The following is a 20192-nucleotide window of genomic DNA, read 5'->3' on the forward strand; positions in this document are numbered from 1 at the left end:
GTCATTTTAAAAATGTACCACAAAAGAAAAAAGAAGATATTACGAATATCGTCTTATAATATTTCCTTGTAGGTAGGTATAATGCGTTAAGACCGTTAACATGGATTCCCGAATTTCACCCGTATTGCCCTGGCTGTAAAACTAAATTTGCGTTCTTGGAATAGTGACTCTAAGGGTGTCTGCAACCCAAAGCTTGCAAGCTACCAAAAATTCATGTCTGAGCGGACAGAGCAAGTCGTCATGCGCTGACTATTAGTTAGAGTAAGATGCAAACTAGATCGGGCTTACTCATAATTATTGCCAGGTCGTTTTCGAGACAAATATTAAGTGAGCTTATATCGAGTTAAGTCCGCTGATATTAAAACAGTAAGCTTTAACACTGGCCGAGTCGCTGAAAATCGGGCGTCATTTTAAGAAGCATATGATTCATCCAGTAGTATATCAATGGTCATACGTACTTATTTGTTTTCGTTGAATTAAGATTACATTAGAGATGGTGTTGGTTAGATTTTTAAAATTCGCTAAGCCCTACCTAGAAATCCATAATTGACAAAAAATATTCTTCTATCTATATAAACGAATATTTTTGACAATTATTATCTACTATGCCTTGGATTATGCAGGGTATAATTGAATCTTAAAAACTAACAAAAGCTATCTACACACTGTAATCTTAGTTCAATGAAAACAAACACGTTTGACTGACAAAGTTTACTGTGCACTATTTATTTCAGTAAGTCTATTCTGTACTTCATCGACCGCTAAAGTGATAAAGTGATAAATACGACGGCTAACTCGGGGTAGGTTTGTATCAAAGTGTTAGCACTTATTGTAACAATTACAATACGTTGGTTGTAATTGTTGCAATAAGTGCTATATTTTAACAGCATCTCTCTTGGCTGTGATAAAATTTAGAGCGAGATAGACAGTTTTGACTGTTTAGACGGCTAACTTATTGTAACAATTATAATACCTCAATACAAAATAAATATGTAATAAATACTAGCACTATAATATCACTTTAGCGGTAGATAGTCGCCTTGTCTATAGAATAGACCCGCAGATCTGCCTACCTACACTCTTCACCACTGATATATTATATGTATATAATAATAATATATATATATATATATTAGTTTTTAAATTACACTTCACAAAACAATTTGTAATACCTATATTTTTATATAAGTACGGATTGAGTTATTTTTTAATATTGTAATTACGTATTTAGAATTTATTTATTTGTATAACATTCAAATGGTAACGCGGATCCTGATGGAAAAAAAATAAATGTTTTCTAAAGCAATTTGGATTAATAGGTACCTCGAATTGTGTTATAATAAAATTATTTCTTCACTAACTAATAATTATTATTGTATTTAATTGTATGAATTATAAATCCGCCACTAGATGTCACCGATAAATATTCCAATACACACTTTTCTATCACGTTCGATAACAAGAGGATGCACAAATCTACTTAATGTGGCAACCAACTGCTCCAGACGATGTTTGAATTCGAATGATATGCGGGATGAAGACAAGCATCTCTGATCAATAATAATTATTAATTGACACATTGACGTCGTACCAATATATCACTACGCGCATAATGACTCGAAGTAACTAAACAAACTAAAGAAATGAGTATAATAATTTTCAAATATTGAAGTGGCGAAGGGTGGAGGTAGACTGTTAAGATCCGACACAAATAGTCCACAATATACTTTGTCAGTATGTATGTATATATGCATTAGTTTTAATTGAACTAAGTGTACTATTTACTGATGGTTTTTTTTTTAAATTCAAATAGACACTGCGAAAACCATGCCATATTATTTTTTCCGACCATGTCCGATCCTAATAGGATCATATGAGCCTCCACAGAGTAGAGGTTTGTATTAAGAGATTTTGTTTTTTACGAGAAATGGATTTCAGCCACTTGCTCAATCTATTAGGTCCATATGCTGACTCACACACAAATTGAAAAACAATATGTGCACTTGCCAGACCCAGGATTCGAACCTGGGACCCACGGCGTGATAGTCCAATGCTTAAGCCGCGCGGACACCGTGGGTGTACAATACCATACAAGTACATTGCCATAATAGATATTAGTAAAAAAAATAATTGTCTATCTATAAAATATCTAAAATTATCCCACAATCACTGGCGACCTGTTAATTAATTTTTAATTAACACATTTAAAAATCATGCTAATTATAATATTTTTTATCGATTATGGTTTGGTTTAGGCACGGCCTAATGAATTTATCTTAACTCTTAACCACAATCTGTAATATCATGTATTGTTAATTCAACAAATACCAATAAGAATGACTGAAAAAGTGTGTACTATTTTGTCGGATCGCCCATAGCATGCCTAAACTATTATATTTTTATTGAATTTTAAAAACTAACCAGCACCATCTGCAAATTGTATTCTTAGTTCAATAGAAACATATATGAATGCCTGACAAAGTTTAATGTGTACTATTTAAATTGGATCTTAACAGCCTACTTCCAGCTTCCACCACTGACATATTGTAATAAACTATTGTTTTATTCAACGAATAATTCACACGATTTAAGAATGTAACATTCTTTTATTGAACGTACATAATTTGAAAACACCTTTGAGAAATATATAACTAGAAAAAATATTTAAAAATATATATATGACGCGCTGACCACTACGCTATGCGTGTCATTTCGAATTGAGACGAAATTAACTTGTGGTTTTTACAATACTTATATATATTTCTTAGAAGTGTTTTCAAATGATATATATATATATTAATGTATTAACACTTTATAATCAAAACCTGCCTAACTGCACGAAACAAATTGTTGACAAAAATAAGAAAAAAACACATAAAAAATAATACAGGTTAAAATTATTGGCGGATAAAGTAATAAATAATAACTCCATTTTTGCCTGATTTTTAATGTGAACGCACCCTTTAAAAAATATTTAGTATTTAAAAATTTACGTAGGTTTTACAACTCAATATTTGGATTTGAGTAGGTTTTGAATGTGAATCTTATGAACACGCTATTTAAAAAAAGTAGTATATTGCGTAAACTTGTGACTTAAGTAGGTTTTGAAAATAAATGCGACTTTCAATATGCGTGATCTCTGTATTTAGAAGTGGACTGAACTGAATTATACATACAACGTACGCAATTGTACTTGTATACAGAGACGTACAGGTATACAAAAATAAGCCACTAATCTGATTATATACCTACTTGATATATTCTGTTTGAGTGGTTATGTTATAATCCCTTTGATGTTAGTTGCACGGATTTTTTATACCTTGTCATTTGCGTCGAAGACAATTTCCACAGCACTTAAATACAATCAATAATAAATAAGTCTTACAAAAAACCCTATACGGACTAAAAGTGAGAAAATAAATAGTTTATAATATGCTAAAAGGGTAACCGGACAAAACAAAAATGACAAAACAGAACAGTCAGGGGAAAAATGAAACATCAATTTTTGTGGAATCTTTTTAGGTTAGGTTAGGGTAGGTCATTATTTCGTTGTACCTAAGTCACCCAATCATTTTGAACATATTATATTGATTAAGATGAGATATCCTAAGCTTGCCGGTAAAGTCCCGTTTATTTGAGGCTTTCTAGCGATTAGGAATGCAGAAATTAGGTATATAATTTGATTTATTATGGCGTATTGAAAATATGTGGTATTAAAAATCTATCAACATAATAGAGATAGGACAATTTCAATTTAAAATTTTTATTTTTCCTGAAAGGTCATAGTTATATTTATCGTTGTTCTGTTTTGTCATGGAATTTTTAGCTAAAAGAAATCAATACGTGAGATTAGCATTATTTTTGTCTCAGAATAGCTTAAAAAATATGAGTAAAACAGGTCACTATGTTTAAAATTTATAAATCAATGATTAATCCACTGTCAATACGTCATCGTCATATATGTGTGTTATTTCTTTGGTGCAGCAATGTCAAGTTGAACGTACAGCAGTGTGTTTTAAAAAAAATGTCCGCTGGTCTTGTGTTAGTACGAAAAATGAAATAAGTATTCTATATTATATTGGTATAAAATAATACTAAATAAATTCTAATCGCTTTAAGCTTTGTACTATTCCATTTGAGTCGTTTTTTGCGACCTGGGTTTCGCTTTTCAGCATCTTCAGGCACTATGTGCACTCAACAAAATGTAAATACACACTGACAACGAATACAATTAATTTTAACTTATATAGTAAATTAATACAATAAAGTAGGTAAAAACTTTATCACCACCTATTAAGTCAAAAAATTATGAATAGTTGTAGTGTTTGTGAAAAACTCCTATCACTAATAATATAATCAATAGGCCTATACTTCGTCAACCACTAATAATAGATCATTAAATAATAATCAATAAATACTACATTCAAGAGGTCTAAAATTGTCAATACTAGGAATTTAATGAAGTTAATTAATGAGATATATCAATAACACCGATCAGTCTTTAAAAAGTTATATTAGACAAATATTCTTACATGCTACTTTTTTTTTAATAACAAATCCACACATATACATTCAATTTATTTATTTTTTTAACATATTGTGGACATTACAAAGTATAAGTTTAAGACGTTCACAGCATGACATTTAGAAACAATGATATATAAAACAGACCCTATTTTAAGAATTTATAAAACAACGTCCACCTAAACTCATTCTCACGTAGGTGGAATATATCAACACCCGAAGCAATTTCGTTGAACACAGTTATTGCCCTCCTAATTGGCATTACCAGTGGCAGGTTGGTTCTGCACCTTGGGAGAATAAACAACTGATGGTCTCTATTTCTAAGATAGTTATCAGGGGCACACATATCAACACTGCCCAGAATGGCGGAGTTCTTAAATACATACATGAAACAGACACGCAAAAAACGACTCAAATGTAATAGTACAAAGCTTAAATCCATTGCAATTTAAATGCAAATACCTTCAAGTACCTTCGGTCGATAGTATTAATTATAAATAAGTATGTCTAACAAGGAAAGGTGTACGTTTTAAGCTACCAGGTAAACAGCTTGATTAATTCTTCAAGAAAGTAATGGAACAATGAGGAAAAACGTTTCGATAATTATATTGAACAATTCACTTTTAGGGAATTCAGTAATTATGATTCCGATAAGTCAATAGTGCATACTTTGAATTTGGGTCCCCCGAAAAAAATTATCACAAACATTACGACGAATCATCACGATTACTACGACGAAGTTACTATGACGATCATCACGAATATTACGACGAAGGTCGCCTGCATTGATTGTATGCAGTTGAAATAAAACCATTTTGAGTGAATTTCGTGTCTCAAAGTAAGTTTTGTTGGCCGAATTTGAAGTTTGATTGTTACCTATAAGAGGTAAGTTTTTTTAAAGTATGCTATTAAAAATCTACATATTTATGCTCATATTTAGATTATTTACCGAAGTAATATTGTGTTAATGTGTTAATATTATTAATATTATAACAATTTCAATTTTATTTGGGTCAAAGGGGCTAGTTGTTACAGTGAGGTGGGGGCAGGTTGTTACTGTAAGAATTAACTCCACTCACTACCACTTTACTACAAATTCTTTATTTCCAATAGGTAGATACTTATACCATCTATTTTTATTCTTCCAGATTACAATTTTACAATGGTGAGGATAAAAAAAAACAAAACCGATAGAGGTAAAATTTCCCAGGAAACCGACAACAGAGCGGCTAAAGAAGTAATTAAAAACAGAGTATCTCTTAGTTAAAAAAGCTGCCCAAGCATACAAAGTAAACTTTATGACCTTACAATGTTATATAAAACGAAAAGATAACCGTCCGACCACTTCCAAGTTAGTGGGGTTACGCAAAACCTCGCCAGAAATTTTCTGTCGATCAAGAAAACGAGCTTGCAACATACATAAGAAAATGTAGCAAAATATTTCATGGCCCAAGGAACTAAGAAACTGAAAAAGAAAGTGGTGTTATCTTCTTCGGACTTAGAGAATAAAGAATGCTTCTGTTTGGAGAATTATACTTGCTTTAAACCTGGGCAAGAGTGGATCCAATGCATAACATGCAAAAATTGGGCTCACATTTCCTGTATTCGTGGGGATAAAGTTAATTTCATGTGTCAGAATTATGATTTTAGTGACTAAATATACTTACTTTTACTTACATTTTCAATTATTGTTTTAGTTGGTAACAATGTGCCCCTACCCTGTAACAACTTGCCCCCGGCTGGGGCACATTGTTACAATTTTCATTTTTTTGTTTTTAATTCTATTGTAATTTTTGTAAGGTACGTATGGATACAAATAAACCGTATTGTAATTAATAGCTAAATGTATGTAGAATTAGTAATAATTACTATGACGTGTCTTAAGATAAACGGATTTCAGATATTTAACTTTTTATTTTTTTATAGCAACAAGCCCCGCCTCCCTCTACATCAGAGGGGGGCAAACTGCAGCCCGCGGGCCGCATGTGGCCCGCCGGGTATTTTTTTGCGGCCCGCCATCATTAGTTGTACTTCTGATTACGAATAACTTTTTTATAATTAAAAAAAAATAATATTGATATAGATTAAAATTTGTTTAGCAATAGTACGCGATCCATTTTCAATAGATATTGATAGTGTACCGACAGAGCTACAACTTGAGATTATTGATCTGCAGTTTGACACTGATTTAAGAGAATTGCATCGTCGTGAAGAAATCTCCAAATTTTACAATGCCCTTAATTCAGACAAATTCGACCAACTTAAAGATTATGCAAGAAAAATGTTCGTTATTTTTGGATCAACCTATACATGTGAACAAACATTTTCGATCATGAACCTCAATAAAAATTCTTAACGATCAAATATCTCCGATGCCCATTTACAAGCAGTTTTGAGAATATCAACGACAAAATTAACACCTGAATATAAAAAAATGTACAGCAGTTTCATTCTTCCCATTAATTTTTTTGAAATGGTTATTTTTCGTGATAATAAATAGTGTATATCTAAAAATGGTATTTTACTTGCGGCCCGCCGCTCATTTTGAATTCTTGAATTTGGCCCTCCATCCAAAAAGTTTGCCCCCCCCTGCTCTACATACATAGGTATTAAAGTATTTTGATCTATCTACCAGATCGCGTTTATAAAGGTTTTTTATTATGATTTTTATACGAAGTTGTTTCATAAGAAACAACCATTTGAATAAACTAATATTATTATCTTTCGAAAGATATACTTAATATATTATGTGGTTAAATGTAAATTGTACGTATTATACGAGTATTTCACCGTAGCACAGTTTGCCGTGAGCTTTCTTATCGGAGAGAGATGACCGTGTAGGTACTATACGATAAAATAAAATACGTTGGATGGTCTTTAGTATACGGCCATATATTATTTCCGATACAATATTTCACGGTGGAGTGTGATACGGCGAACTGCATACGTACAAATTTCCGGACACGATACTATGTTTATGTGAATGTAAAGTCTTTTTTAGATATATATTAATTATTTACTTATCCAATTTTATAGGTTATTTTATCACTCAACGTAAATCAAATATTAAAAGTTTTCGACGAATTACCTAACAAATAGACGCGGTGATTATATGGTTTCTTATACTTTGCCTCGCTAATACCTAGTAGGGAATGGGACAACTGGACGCAATGACAATTGGACGCCGCACTGTCGTAGACACGTAAACAGAACGTAGACGATGACTTTTAATCAGTTTCTATCTATTGCGTGGTAGATTTATTTCATTTTACTCTTAACATAATGTTTTTTTTTTGCGGATTGAGAATTACCATGCCTAGGCTTTATATAAAAATAAAAACTCTTTTGTCGTTGTAACTTAAACATATTATGAACGATTAAATCATTATTTACGTGTGCATATTTAAATTCTCACGAACTATTAAATCATAATATAATTATTTTAATATAAATAATATTATAAGCTATTTTTTTTTAAGTACGTATAAGTACCTAACGAATATTTATTTTCGAATTGCGTGGCGTCCAGTTGTTCCGGCGCCAAATCGTCCTAGACCCTACCTAGTATGATGTTGATTACCCGACCGGTAAACATTTCCATGCGCCGGGTAGTAATTTTAAGTACAGAATTATTAAATTCCTACCCTTACAATCAATAACCTAAAAATCAATTGAATCATTATTTTATTCCAGCACGAAAATAGTAACAGAAAACCACAATATGAATTTATTTAGTCGACGAAAAATCAGAATTAAGGCTATACTTCAGCTGAGGCATGGTCTACAAACATCGTGACTAGGCGATGCGCGGATTGTGCAAATGACGAGAGCCGAACGAAACATAATTTGTCATAAAAATTCAACATGCGTTCTTTTAATGTTATGTGTATTATTATATTCGTAACAATAATAGTATATTCATTGATATGTTTTCTTTTTCAAGTACATACGGAACGTTTTTTAGTCATCTTTACACGATTTAAGAATATATTCCTCCGACGCCATCGCAAAACAAATTGACGTGCTCACAGGTCGACTGTCGCTCTCCGACTGGCAACGCGGCCGAAATTACGTCCCTCATACTGTCGAAAATTATTTGCCGTTTCACTTATGTACGCTCTTTGGATTTTTAGGTTTCTATCGCGTGTTCTTCCTCCTTTCCTCGACGTTTCGGGCTCGTTACAGAAGCCGTTACATATAATGAAAGTGACAAATTATAAATTCAAAGCGTTCACGGCACGATATAACAAATAAGCGTTAACAATATTGAAATAATAATTAGATAATAAAAATAAAAGTACACGGAAGCACAGAGAGTGAACTAGGTTCATAGAGCATGTATTAAAAACTTATAAAAAACGTCTACCTAACTCGCCTCACGTAAGTGGAATATATCAGTACCCGAAGTGATTTTATTGAATGTAGTCCCTCGGAGAACAAACAAGATAATTGCGAATGGACTCTGCAACGAGCCCTAAACATCGAGAGAACACGCGGTGGAAACCCAAAAATCTATTACGATAATAAACAACTGTGAAAGTCTCAAACATTTTATTAAGGCTTTGTATACTTCAGTTGAGGTATGGTCTAAAAAGATCATGGCTAGGCGATGCGCGGGTTGTGCAAATGACGCGTGCCGAACGAAATATAATTTGTCATAAAAATCCAACATGCGTCCATTTAATGTTATGTTCATTGTTCTATTACTAATAATAATAGTATATTCATTGACATGTTTTCTTTTTTAAGTATATACGTAAAGTTTTTTAGTCATTTTTACACGATTTAAGAATATTTTCATCCGACGCCATGACAAAACAAATCGACGTGCGGACACCTCGACTGTCAGTCTCCGATTGGCGACTAGTGAGAAATTTCGTCGCACCTACTATTGAAAATTATTTGCCGTTCCACTGAAGTATGCTCTTAATTCAACACTACAACCTTACAGCCTGATAACATTTTTTTTTTTTAATAAAACGTAAAATAACGGGAACATGTGTATTTTTTTATTTATAGTCACACTGAGACATGGGTATTATCACAGATTAATAATTAGAATTCCGTGAGACAATAATATTATTTCAATACACTACATTTTGACGCAGGGTTTTTTTCCTACGAAAATGAACCACACATTATGGACGTGCAATAGTGTGTGTTGCAACCTTCAATACAACAATATTAAATGAGCGTCAATACATGAACAGAGAGCAGTTGTCAGTATTCGACGTACTGCGTATTCTTGACACGCGTTTAATTGTATCGTGTTTTCTTCCACACTCGAGATTGGTTGCCTGCTTCCACACCCATTAGGTATTTCAGTTCCCATTATTTTTAAGTTCCCTGGGAATAACTGCATCGGCTCTTTTGGAGGATGATTATTTTTTTGTCATGTTTCCTATGACTTTTACGCATAACGGATTTATTTCGCACAAGCGATTGTTTTAGACTTAGATAAACTTTGCTTTCAAGAAAACCCCCAAGTCCAGCGATATTAAATCACACATCTCAGAAGCCAGTTCACAGTATGGCAGTTGGCGCCATCCCGTTGAAACTGCAATAATATTGTCGAAATCAATTCCCTCTAATTCTTGCAAAATAAATATTTAAACATATAACAGTAACGGTTGCTATTTCCCAGTGGCGTAGATTCCATACTAGGCGATTATTTATAGTTTAACTTCTTAATAAAAATGATTTTTAATTGCCCATAAACGTATTTAAATAGTAACTTCATTATTTTATACTCTACAAAAAAATATAATTTGCCAACGACATCTGTTTGTAGGCGTGTATTATAAATTGATTGTCAACGAGACTAGGGATTGCAATACCGAATGAAAATATCAATACCGGTTTTTCGGTATTTCTAAATAAATACCGGTATTCGTTGGAACGTAAAAAAGTACTTATTAGTAAATATAGCTATTAACATTTCTTTAAGACATTATTTTCTAGCAAAAACCTACCTACCTACATTTTTATTTTATTATGATGACATTTAAAATATGTATTGAATATTGTAGAATTGGTGATTTTTACAAATAATTTGAATAAATTCATAATTTTAACTAACACCCTCAAAAATACTAGTTCAGTGAAATGCTTCGTCAATTGAACGCTTGTACAGTCATCAATAATTTTATTATTGAATAATATTATAATTTGACATTTGTCACGGATGTTTTCTATTTCAAAATAATGTTATGTTAATTTATCGCGACAATTTTATAAATACTTAGGGTATATTTGATGGATTTTGTTTTATTACTATTTCAACTTTGTTGGGTTCAGTAAACTTGCATTTTAGCAGCACATAAATTATACACTAAATTTAATAGGCAACACAGTATAAACTGGTGTAGAAATAACATTCAATTCATTTTCAAAAACGTAAACGAGTGTGGTTTTTAATACAGAAAATTTCGGTATTTTGGATTTTAAAAACCGGTATTTCGGTATTGATAAATACTGGAATACCGGTTTTGAAATAACGGTATTGCAATCCCTAAACTAGACAGCACGTAGAAATTCTACTAATACTTCAACTTGATTAATTGGTATCACACATAGAACACGTACAAACGATTACAGACGTATTGTAAAAAACATAATATGCAATGTCCAAAACCTGAGGCCATAAACTTGACATGTCTACAGTGATGTATTATTGTATATTTAGTACGTATAATAATGTACAATAGTATACTATCTTTTATTCAGTAAAATATTGATGATGAGGACTTATAGATATAGGATTTTCTTTCAGATACCTAGCACAGCCGAACTACATTCAACAGACACCCTTCGCCACTGATATTCATCGTTAGTGTAATTCCATTCTCAATTTGAAAAAAGTGTGACCCGATGTCATTACCTGCCCAGAATCAACACCAAAGCGTAACCATTGCAATAAACTACATTGATGGTCTAATGTTAATATCCCGTATCTGACCTATATGACGATAATGACTTTTTGACGTACTAAAAACAACAAGAATACTGCCCATCGACAGCGAAATTCCTGTATCTGTAGTTATTTTAACAAAAATGATACAGACGTTTTAACAATTTACCGTATCTGAACATTGCAGGAATAAACTTGTAATAGGCCGTATCTTGCCTCTAAGCTGTCAAGCGTGTTGCATGATGTGTGTTGAATTCAGCTTTAAAATGTCACTTTCTAAATATTTAAAAGGTAATATAACAAATTTTAATGTTTATATTTACGAGTATATATCACATTTTATTGTATGTTATCATTATATTAGGCGTTATGTGCTTTGCTTTACCACTTTTTACGCTACGGGTTATTGGCATGCTATATAGTTACATTTCAGATACAGATCTATAATAATTATAGATACTAATTATAAGCTATGTCGTTCAAGTGTGATAAACATCCTACGAATAATGATTGATTTATAATAATTATTGACCTAAGAATAAGGTAGTGTTTTTTGAAATACGCCATTTTTTTGGCATTCCCCAGTGGTTAAGCTACAACATACGGCCGTAGCCATAAATTGACAAACTAAAACTGAAGTAGGGAGTAAGATCATGTTAACGCGCGTGTTTGAACATGTACCTAACCGAAAAAAAATCTTTTTTTAAAACGGTTATTATTACGGTTATATGTAAATTATATAAATAGATTATCTACAACGTTTAAGGAATGGCCAGGATCATGCTTTGAAAATGCAATAAAAGCTCCATTTTCACCTACGCTGAGCATGTCCCCCATTTTAATATTACCATCATCATTTTGAATGATTTTAATGGGGGAAAAATGGGATCGACTGCTTTCTACTGTAGAATCAAATTAGCGAACGTCTGACATTGTCCATGATCTTTGGACTTTAGTCACTGAATCAACTGAACTTCTTATGTGAATAAATGTAGATCTTTCGTCAAAATTGACTGTACACACCTTGTTAAAATATTCATATGCTAGGCACGGCGTCTAATCGAGGTTCGCTGGTTATCGGCCACACTGCGTTGAAATTTTCGACTGAACGATCAATATAAACACGCACATGATTTTTTTATATGTAACCTTGCCAGTTTTATAATACATTTCATCAAATTATTAATTGTTTTGATTGATGGCACATGCAGTGACGTCCCTAAGCAAAGTGCCGCGCTTAAGCAGACTTAGAAAGACGTTCCCGTTTATTTTTGGTCTCAAATTGTCTGTAAGTTTGTTCGGTACCTACCTACCTACCTACTACTACCTTCGTACCTAATTTCCTGTTTTATTATTTGAATACGTGTATTAATTAAGGCTCTAAGTACCAGAAAGTAGTATTGCCTGGAGTTACAAAATACTGAGTAATTGCAGTAAAATTTCATGAAGCAGACCTTTTGAAAAATGTGGTTATACAGTGTGAAGCAATCACAGCAGCTTCTATAATTTTAGGTATTAAGAACTCGCAAGTGTCAACACACCATCGTCAGCCATTTTATATTGAATGAGTTTGACCACTGTAGTGCTATTTACACCATTATAAATAAAACAGGCCAACGGACTTACAATGTCGACAGGTTTACATATTTTGCTGTATTTTTTTGACTTGCTTGAGGCATTTAGACCATAGTTGAAGTTATTGGCGTTAGTATGTAGAACACTTTTCTATAAAAATGTCAGTTTTTTTGTTTTTGGTACTTAGCGCCTTAATTAATACACGTATTTATTTATTTTCAACTACCTATCATAAACAGGCAACTACATCAAAAAACTTAAATTGACATACACAACATCAGGGAACTCAGAAATAATGGGAACTGAAATGGTTACATGTAAATTGTGCGTAAAACATTTAATCGTGGCACAGTTCGCTGTGAGCTTTCTTATCAGAAAGAGATGACAGTATACTATACGGTCTCCAATTTTATTGGATTTAAGAACATTCAATTGTCATAGCTGAAACCTATCAAATAATCCAGTAAATCGGCTATTTTACAACGTTTTTCTTAGCTCGTATTCTTATTTGTCCGGTACAAATCTTGCAATCGATTTTTAACTAACTTCTCGACTAGCTAGACATTTGAAACTTTTATAATATATCAGAAAACAATGCCAATGCATTTTTTAAATACTTTTAGCCATCTTTAAGTAGAATTGAATTAATTTTCAGTTAATTGTGTTTTGTATGAAAAGTTATTTCGGAATAAATCAGTAAAAAGTAAAATTATTATTGGTTGCTAAGTGGGTCCTAGCAACTAAATTATTAACGTGCGTTACTATGGAAATCAAAATGAAGTGTCAAAATGACATTTCAGTATATTTATTCAGTATTTCTATCAAGTGCAATTTGTGCTGTGATTGAACAGAAAATTTAAAAACGTTGTATATAAAAAATTCTTTTTATCTTCTTATTATTCAAAATGTGTTTGCTGCTGGCTTCCTGTAAACCGACAAGAACCGTGTTTTATTTAGACATGAATTTTGTCTCAGTACTATACAGTAACAGAGGTTTGACGGTCTTATAGGGCCATATACTTCCGATACAACATTTCACGGTGAAGTGTGAGACGGTGAACTGCATATGTGCAAGTTTCCGAACACGAACTGAAATACCTAACGGGTAAGGACAAGCAGGCAACCGATTTCGGGTGCGGAAGAATACGGGATAAACTTAAACACGTGTCTGTGTGAAGAATACGTAATACGTCAAATACTGACAACTTCTCTCGGTTTATGCAATGACGCTCATTTAATATTTGTGTATTGAAGGTTGCAACACACACTATTGCACGTCTACGTGGTTCATTTTCGTAGGACACTCACACATTCAAAACCCTGCATCAAAATTTAATGTATTGGGATATAGCCTATCGGAATTATATTTATTAATCTGTTCTGTGCAACATTACTAAACATTTGAGCATTTCCACGAAACTTAGGTACTCTCAAACAGTGGTGGTTTTAGGTAAGCGAAAACCGTCATAACTACATGTATTACAATACAATATTAATTATGTTGCCAGGATTTTTTTGTGATTTGACTAGTACGTGGAAACTTACCTACCTATTTTATTATTATATAAAAAGTTCTCTTTATCTTGTAATTATTTTAAACTAAGATGCTTTCTAATGAAGCGATCGCATCGTCTGCTTCATATATTCCGCCGCTGCTCTCGAAAGTTCTAATATTTGTATTCATCCCTTCATTTGCCGCTCTTTATAATGTGCCACCCCTATGCAACGCTTTGCCTGCCTACCTCCACTAGACGTCGATTATCACGTAATTTTCGCTGCACAATTTTAATACAACCATTGTTTTTATAATAGTTTTTCACGATTCGCATGCGTTTACTAACTCCGAGAAATTCTGAAATATTTATGTCACATTTGAATGGACAAAGTGATACCAGTACAAATTGGCGGCAAATTTAAAACAGTCAGCTTAACTTGAAACACCTTCATGTTGTTTGGATAAATCTACATAAGGGCTTGTTTACACGGGTTAATTACTTATAATCTCGCTACTCGCACTAACACCGACACGTGTAAATAAGAATGCAGTAAGTACTGCTTTTCAATATTGTAATCTCGTGTAAACAAGCCAAGCAAGTGGCGGTTTTCAAAAAATAAAACGAACATATTAAAATGTGCATTTTTTACAATATTAGTGCAAAAAATCATCCAAGGATAAAAAGGTCATTCAAAGTGAATAAAAAATCATGAAAATACAACTTTTGCTGTATTTTAAGTCTTCACTAGAGCTCAAAAATGACAAGTGTTATCGCTCCATCTCGTCAAAAAGATGCGTCCCAATAAGTAATTTATTAAAAAATAATAAAATCATACTGATACTATTCATATATTTTAAAATGTGTACTAAAGTTGTCAGAATTATGGCAAAAAAATAATATTTTTAACGTGACGAAAAACCCTGATTTTCATCTTCAGTGCTGACATTTTGCAAACCCGCATTCGACGAAGTTTAAAGACTGATATTAAATTTGACCGTCTGAGCGTGGTAGATATAACATAACAAAAACCAATTGAATTAAATATATCAATACCTACATAAACACTATTCACAACTTATTATTTTGTTTATTTAGTAAATTGGTATGCGTAAAACAACATAAGTAAATATATACCTTATTTTCTATACCGCGGACATTCTGGCAATTATGTACTATCTACAAAATTACTGTCATTAAAAGAGAACAAAAAAAACTGAACGAATGAAGCTAGAGGGTAGATTTTCTATAACTGGCATAGCGTTTGTTTAAATATCCTAGTTTACATCTTATTTTATTAATATTTAAGGTTTATAATGCAATGCACATCGGAAAATTTATTATACTATTAAAATTTGTGAGTCAGTTGTTCCGTGTGATCGACGACAGACGGACGTCACCAATAACGAGATAGCGAGTGTTTACAAATTAATAATAACCAGTTGTGCGTGCGGCGTAACAATAAATTATTGTTACAAAGTTGTTTACATTTAAGTGTCTCTGACTACAGGGGCGCTTATTAAAAATCAAAAAATACAACGTTGCCAGCAATGGATCACCAAAAAGAAACCCAACAAACAATGTCTTATGCATCAGTTGCTCAAAAAATGCAATTTCCGAAGAAGGAGCAAGCCATCGTTCTAGATGCTATCGATGGCATCTCTATACGAGAATATACACTGTCAATCGGGAATAAGGTAGGTCCATGTCATATAAGATATGTATCTAGGATTTCCCAGGGAAGAATATGTATATACTTGAGTAGTGAAGAACAAGCAGATAAATTAACAGTAAATCAAGAAACAGTTAAAATTGGAAACCACATACTAGAAATTAGGCCACTGATCACCAAATCAAAGAGGATAATAATATCAAACGTGTGTCCTATAATCCCACACAGCGTTCTGGAATCAAAACTCAACGAATTAAACATAAAAACTACTTCACGTATTACAAGCATCAGAGCTGGTATTAACGAACCGGGTTATGCACATATTTTAAGTTTCCGTAGACAGGTTTATGTAAACCCAGAAGACACAATTAAACTGCCAGAGTCAATGCAAATAAATTTTGATAATACCCTGTACTGGATTTACTTCTCCACCGAAAAATTGACATGCTTTATATGCAAAGAAGAGGGCCATCTGGCCAAATATTGTAAAACAACTGGAAATAATGAACCTCACACTGTACAATTGCCTGACTCTCTCAATGTACCAAAGGTGTTAACCTCTCTTTCGTTAGAGAGAGAAAATACACTCCAGGAGGATGAACTAGCAGCAGATATAGAGTCGGACAACTCTATTATCAACAAGGATACGCCAATCGGTTCAAAAAGGCCGTTGACCAGTCCAACTGATATCAGCAGCGTAGAATTTGAATTTGACGATACAGTGAAAAATAATGCAATCTCACGCATTCCTGCACTCCAACAGACACCAAAAAAACCAAAAAAATCGAAAAAAGTATCCACTGAGGATACAAATGAACTTTTGTTACCTGCCAAGGAACATGTTGAAAGTAATCGTCATAGATTTCTTATCGATTATGAAACATTACTCAGTTTCCTTGTGAAAACACATGGAAATCCCAATACCGAAATGATTGCAAATGAATTTACTACTGATATAGAAGCTCTTAATAACATGCTAACAGAAATCTATAGTCATTTAAAAGAACGCAGCATTAAAAGTCGCATAACAAGGATCAAGAAAAGACTCAGTAATCCACAATTAAAAGTTTCCAGTGAAGATATTAGTTCGTTGGAAGGACAAGAGGAACAATAACATAATGCATAATTCCAGCAACAAAGTTAACCAATTTATTCAATCTGATATACGTATTGTTTTCTGGAATACAAGAAGCATTCTTAATAGACTAGAGGAGTTTAGAGAGATGCTAGATGAAATTGATATTTTTATAGGCGTGGAAACATGGTTAAACGACACCATTTCTCACATAGTTATTAGCTTCCCAGGTTTTATGGTGCTTCGGCGAGACAGGACGTACGCCAGAGGAGGAGTGACAATAGCTAGAAGCAGGACAGGGCATCACAGTCTCAACGAATCATTGTACAAAATTAAAGTGGTAGATAGCCCTCAGTGTCAGTGTGGACATCCCACTCAAGATCTTAACCACATTGTCTGGGAATGTGATGCCTATGACCAGGAGAGAGAAGTGTTATTGAATAAGTTGGGGAAATGCAGGTTATACCCTCCTTTTACGATTAATTCGTTCCTGGCAAAACCAAATATTTCAGTTATGAAAATTGTACATGAATTTCTCCAAAAATGTAACGTAAATGTCTAGTGTATAGTGTAACAAAAATGTAATTCTGTATCATTAATAATGTAACTATTTATGCCTGTCGTTAAAAAAAAATGTATGTATACTTTTGTAAACCATTGTAAAGCAGAATAGCCTTCCATTCAGAGAAGAGCTCAATTGCTTCCAAATAAAGAAAAAAAAAAAAAAAAAATTTGTGAGTGCTCTGATTAAACATTTTTTTTCAGTAATATGCTATGTATCAAATTTTTTGAACATCTACTACAATCAATTGAAATAGTTGACACCAATTGGCTGTTATATTATTCATTCAAAATATCAATTTCGACAGAAATGCCTGATGGGGTACATTGTTAGAATGCCCGCGATATATTTGACAGTGCAAAATACTTTTACATATAAATGGTACATGAAAAGAAAACTGGAAAATATTATACCCTAATTTCAGTATCAAATAATGAGTATACCTCAATAAATTGGGACACTGAAACAAATCGTTCTAACGATTTTTGCTAACGAACGCTAATTGTGTTATTAATACTATAAAAAGGAAAATTATTACCTACTAAGTAAAGGATCAACTATAAAAACAAACCTTGAATATTTTAAGTTGCTGTTAAAACCCGTAGTAGATACCTACATTAGATACTCAGCATTAATATATTCAATAAGCCACTGCCATCTTTAGATTAATACTAATGAGTGTGAACACGACAGACGCGTCAGTATGATCACTTTATAGAACAATGACAGGCAATGACAGTTCATACATAGACAACAACGGGAGGGGCGGAAAAAGTACGACCAGTCGTTGTGAATGTATCGGCTTTCTAGTTGAGTCAGCAATGAATATTATTAAACATTAAACTGTCATTTCTCGTAAACAGTGTAGTAGGAAATGTATTAGAATTTAAATTTAAATTCCATACAAGTGCTATGGCATAGTATTAATTGATATTTTAAAATTTGATTGATTTAACCCAAATCTACGTACTACGTAATGACAAAAATTATCAAAATTGTTTTTAAGCCCATTTTTGACAAAAATTTACTTACGGTATTATGCAAATATTATAAAACTAGACAATATAAGTGAATGGCAGTCGTGCTGCTAATATTGACACGGAGAAGGCGATAATTTATATCATCAGTAAGAAATAGCATTTGTTACGTGTAAACAATTAATTTATTTAAAATGATTTTTGCTAAACGAAAGTGCAATGTAACGCTACTCCATTCTATGACAAGATATATTATCACTGGACAGAATAATATTATAGTCAACACTTTTTTTAAAGTTTTTTTTTATTAAGATATGAATTGATCTCACGGTTAACTGTGATACGACCAACTGCATTCGTACAATTTTCCGGAGATGGTCATTCATACTCGTATGTAACATATCCCTGGATTAGTAGGCATGCGGCTTCTCCGCATCTCTTCATATAATATTCCTATATTTACACACTTGGTCTGCGAATTCCTGCTACTTAACGCAACGTATTGTGGTTTATCCGTGCAACGGCACTGACTGAAGAATAGTGGCAATTAGGGAATCCAATCCCGAGCCAAAATTCTGATCCCGGGATTTCGGGATTACAATTTGACAATCCCGGAATCCCGGGACTGGTCCCGGGATTGGCATTTTTTCCATTGTTAATATAAAATTTTTATATTTACAAATAACATTCATAAAATCGGTCAAAAATAAATCGAGACTATTTAAGAAATTTATTGTTAATATTGTATATGTTCAATCTTGGAAATGCACAAGTTTAACGGAGTAAATAATATTGTAATTTAAATAATAATGTGAATTTAATAGGAGATTGCTGCTTCTGATAGTAAAGACTTAATAAATGGATTAGCGAGATTTAAAATAGTAAAGCAAATAATCATGGTGTACTTATGGCCTTTCCGCTTCATAAATCTAATTAGTCAGACAAATATGAAACTGCCGTAAAACGTATGATATCATGGTGGAATTACTCTGTTAAAAGTGCGAAGCATTATTTTTTTCCAATCTTTCCATTTTTAATAATTTATGTGAAAAAATAAAATGAATCGGCAACCTACACATGGGTTTAAATCAAACTTCATTCAAACTCAGTTTATTTCTAATGTAGTTATTTTTTATTTTAAAGTATTTTTTCTGTTATATTTTCGCTTTTATTTGATTTTCCATAAAAATTGATAAAAAAATCAATCCCGAAATCCCGGGATTATGTTTATCAATCCCGGGATTCATAGGTATCGAAAATAGCTCGGGATCCCGGGATTGGAATTTCTAGTGGCAATGGACAGGAACACCGCCATCTTTAGATTAATAAAGCCTGAGCATATCTTTTTGCACAAGCACTGCACAGTTTGCACAGTCCACTGTTCAGCTGTCAAAATCAAATCCC

General features: G+C 32.7%; 1 protein-coding gene across 2 annotated transcripts in view; it reads right to left on the reverse strand.

Moving 5' to 3' along the window:
• LOC147073335 (synaptic vesicle glycoprotein 2B-like) overlaps positions 1-20192 on the reverse strand; it is a 42152-nt gene that overhangs the window by 19095 nt on the left and 2865 nt on the right. The window contains exon 1 of one of the 2 annotated variants that reach the window (XM_085945230.1): positions 1324-1502. The exons of the other annotated variant lie outside the window; for it this stretch is intronic. The gene's annotated coding sequence lies outside the window, so the exon portion shown is untranslated. Of the gene's footprint in view, positions 1-1323; positions 1503-20192 lie in introns of those variants that run through there. 2 annotated transcript variants of the gene reach the window in all.

This window comes from Rhyacophila brunnea, unplaced genomic scaffold (genome assembly GCF_057557595.1).
Source record: "Rhyacophila brunnea isolate RB1 unplaced genomic scaffold, BYU_Rbru_1.0 scaffold_18, whole genome shotgun sequence".
NCBI classification, from domain to species: Eukaryota; Metazoa; Arthropoda; class Insecta; order Trichoptera; family Rhyacophilidae; genus Rhyacophila; species Rhyacophila brunnea.